Source organism: Pteropus alecto, unplaced genomic scaffold (assembly GCF_000325575.1).
Source record: "Pteropus alecto unplaced genomic scaffold, ASM32557v1 scaffold125, whole genome shotgun sequence".
In the NCBI taxonomy this organism is placed as follows: Eukaryota; Metazoa; Chordata; class Mammalia; order Chiroptera; family Pteropodidae; genus Pteropus; species Pteropus alecto.
In genome coordinates this window covers 3,362,670-3,366,840 of record NW_006436888.1, presented here as the reverse complement: position 1 = coordinate 3,366,840, position 4,171 = coordinate 3,362,670, and positions in this window count along the sequence as shown.

The following is a 4,171-nucleotide window of genomic DNA, read 5'->3' as shown; positions in this document are numbered from 1 at the left end:
CTGACAGGCATCACCTGAAACCTTTCCAACTCAATGCTGTCGTTGTCATGAATGACACGTTTGGAAGCTGAAATCTCTTGAGTCACAGTGAAGAGTTGGAGAGAGCAGACAGGTCTATAATGAAGTTGTCGCTTATTCTCAAATCAATGCAGACCATAATGTGGAAGCAAGTATGGCGTCTCTCATCTTCTACCAGGAAGGACTTGAGAAAGTGAGCCGAGATCAACAGGCAAGTGGGAATTTCCAATAGAGGTTCGTGGACATTTCCTCAGAATACCAAAGAAGACTCAAGACATACAGTAACGACATTGAAACAGGCATGTCTGCCCGGAAGTTGAGTGGATGCAATTGTTAACACCGAGGGAACAGTATGAACAGAGCTTAGGCCCCCGGGTCTAACAAGAATGTCTGAGTTTCTCATTCCTGTTGTACTCCATGAAATTATGTGTCGTATGGTGTATGCAAGTGTTCACATACAGTGCCCTAGGGAGAGGGATCATAGTCTTCTCAAAAGAGTCGATGAGCTCCAACAAAGGTTCAAGATTGCTACTCACAGGTCCTTGATGGGGAAGGTCATACAGCTCATAAATCTATAGAAACTAAAAGTGAAAATGTATTTCACCTCTTGGTCACCAAGAATCAGCCTTCCCCTTGACTTGCTGGTTAGAGTGAACAGCCTGAGTTGGAAGGAGGTGGTTAGATGGGATTCGGAGTCAGCTATGAACCAGTTGGGGTCTTATGAGTGCTGGCTACGGTGCAGTGGGGGAGAAGCAGAGCATGACATTAGCTCACGGTACGTTTGCGTGTGTCTTTACCTGGGTGCCTTGGCTTCTCAGCATCCCATCTCGGTTTAGCTCTTTCAAGTACATTGCCCTCCAAGTTACAGACTAAGGATCCTGAGGACCATATCCCTCCTCGGTGTTTTCAATGATTAAACAAAGAAGCCAAAGGAAATAGATGTCATTGTTTTGCAAAGCGTGGTCCATGGACTACCTACATCAGAAACATCTGGATAACTTGCTAGAAATGCAGATCTCTAAGCTCAAGCCCTGACTAATCAGAGTCTGCGTGAGAGCGGAGTACAGGAATCTACCCTTTTAAGAGGCTTCCCATGTCATTCTGAAATGAAGCATCTCAAAATGTTAGTGAGCCCATTTGAGACTCTAGCAAGTAGAAACCAGTCTTAGCCTACCAACTTCAAGTACTGACGGGGGATGTCTTGCCATTTGGAAATCCTAGTCTTCTTCTGCTTTTTCTTTTCGTTTCCCAAGGCTGCCCTTCCTATTGGTATTTCCTTTTGAAGGGGTAGGAAATGGCCCAGAAGAATTCGAATCACATTCTTTGGTGCAAAGAGTCAGTGCAAAAAGATGGCTGGCCACGGCAGTTTGCAAAGAGCTTGAAGTGTTTCACCTACCAACAATACCTCAACAGGACATTTTCCTTTGAGGTTCAAAGGCTTAAAGGAAAAAGTGGTAAGCTCTGCATTTCCCCAGAGGTGACCTTGAGAACAGGACTGTTTGGGGTGCAGGCCAAAATGTGCACGGGATGGCTGCACATCTGTGCGCTTTTCTGCCTTGAATTCCGTCTCACAAAGCCTGGATATCTTCAATATGCTTCAGTGAGCATCTGGACTTTGGGAAGCTTGCTGAAATCACATTCCATTCTGAGAAAGTTCTGTCCATTCCCCAGCGTCCTGTCAAGCATTGCTATTTTTGTTTCAGAGGTCATCCATAAGGAACTGGACAGTGAATTCACTTCAGCACATTTCAATGAAGCAACAGGCTTCTGAAACCAGTGGACTTTCCATATATTCCCAAGAGTACATCTGCGTTTTATTAAACCATTCAAAATCTCTTCTCTAGTGCATGCGGGCATTACCACCCCATAGTCTCGATGCACGACGTAATTGACTTTTGCATTTTCTCTTCATTCTTGAACAGTTAGTCTAGTAGCTGCTCCTGGAATGAGCAACAGAGATGTCAGCTGTGGAAGTTGGTGACACTCGAGTACCTTGTCACCTTTCATCAGGACATTCTTTTGGAAGCCGGATAGATCTATAGGCCTTTGAAAGAAGGACTAGCCTTTTAAAAATTAATAATACACAACGCAGCTCTTCTTTCTCTGTGTATTCACACACCGCTACGTTTTAGAAAGGATAGACATCTACTGCATTTTCATCCGCCTGTGTCAGCTAAGGTTTTGCAACTTGGGTTGAATTGAGTACTTTCTAGCTAGAAAACAGCCAGCTGAGAAAAAGATTACAGTAATCTGTTCCATAATGTAGAACCCAGGAAAATCCATGTTGGGAGCAGAATCTGCTTCCACAGTTTGAGAAACAAAATATAAGCCATGATGTCAACATTAGAGAAGCGATTTCTATTTTGGCGTTTATGGATATTTTAGAGGGTCTGACAACCCCCTGAAATTGAATGTAAAACTGTGAACATGAATGCAAATTTGAGTTTTAATAGGGAGAGAGTCTAAAACCCATTCAATTATCAAAGGGGTCTATGACCCTGGAAAGGGCTGACACAAACAAACAAAATGCTATGTTCAAGATCAAATGTGCCTATTTGTTTAACCCGAAAGTAGGCTGCATCACATGTCAAAATGACACTAATTCTGAATACAGTAGAGGAAAATATCTGAGCTCAAGACTAGCCCAGACCATGTAGGGCATATGGTTGCCTGACTGGGGAATGATGTCAGGATAGGAGTCAACCATTTCACCTTTTTCATTCATGAAACTTTCACTGAACATTTGGGCGGCAGAGTCTCTGCTAGGAACCAGAACCCAAAGATGAATTAGCCTCAGCTCTGTTTTTAACAGCCTCACACTCTATGGTGAGAAGCGAGGCATTCCCCTTTGTTTCTAAAATGATGGCTCACATAATTTTGTTCTGCCATCGGAAAAATCCACCAGGAGCACCTCAGATCCAGCGGCAAAGCGCTACAATGTTGCTGGGATGGAATGGAGCAGCTCTTGCTGCTTTTGGAAACCCCCCTGGGCGCTAAGAAAATATGAGCTCGCGCTCTCCCTCTGCAAAGCACACTCGTCTTGCCTGTCTGCTCAGCGCGCCTTCGCCCCATCGGGGGAGGAAACAGAACAATTTCTGTTTCGAGAGATTAAATTGCTTGGCTGATTGTTGTGGCTCTGGGTGGGACGAAAGCAGACATCGTTCATGGAAGGCACAGCTGCATTTCTTTTTGGTGGATTGTTTTGAAAAGCATTTAAGGGGAGAACATTAGCACAGCTTGGGCAAAAGTGCTTTGTGGGAAAATTAAATCCTCATATTTCTCCAGCTCTGAAACTGCGCCCGAGTGCAGCTTCCAAAAGGGGCTTTGGCGAGAACCAAAACCTTGAAAAACCCTAGCTGGCTCTGATGGACCGTGGACCACACCCGCACTCAAACTCAATTGGTCATGGCTTTGTGGTCCTTGCTGCTCAATTTGTCAGAGGCTCACAGCCTCTCTGACAGGCCACCTAGAAAGAACGGAGAGGGATGATTCAGTAGAAAGAAATTGAATTTGGGTGAAATCAGCTTTGGCCTCCCTCTTTCCCCCTTCCTGATTCCAGCCTGCTTAGACCTATGACTCTGCTACTGAGAACTGCCTGGCCCTCCATCACTGTGAAAGTTAGCTGTCTTAGTTGACTTCTGGAAAAGGAATGCCTCATTTTGTGCCACCTATGGACTAGTCCCACCCCCTGACTATGGGGATGGGAACTAGGGTGAGCAGAGTGACCAAGAACAGCTGATCACAGACCAAGAGATGATAGGTGAGCTGCAGGGTCAAACTCTTCCAGACAGGGCCTAAATGTTCCTAAACTTAGCTCCAAACCAGCAGTATCTAAAAACTCCTGTGCTTTACCTACAAAGACACTTTCACAATCAAAGTTCATTCTTTGAAGGACAGGTTAAGATTTGCTTTGGGCCCCTATCGTGGGCTTAGGGGGGAAGTTAGCAAAATTTGACTTCCAAGTCCCCAATCCTTTTTACTTCTTTCAATATTGTGAGCAAGGGCCCTAAGTCTCCAGCATCTGCTCATCTCACTGGATTGAACCCTAAAGCATGCAGCTAAAAGCAGAATATACAAAGGAGATTTAATAAAGAGTCGTTGACCCTAAGTGGTCCCACAAACCCATACGCTGCCACCTCCTCTGAAGTCCTCT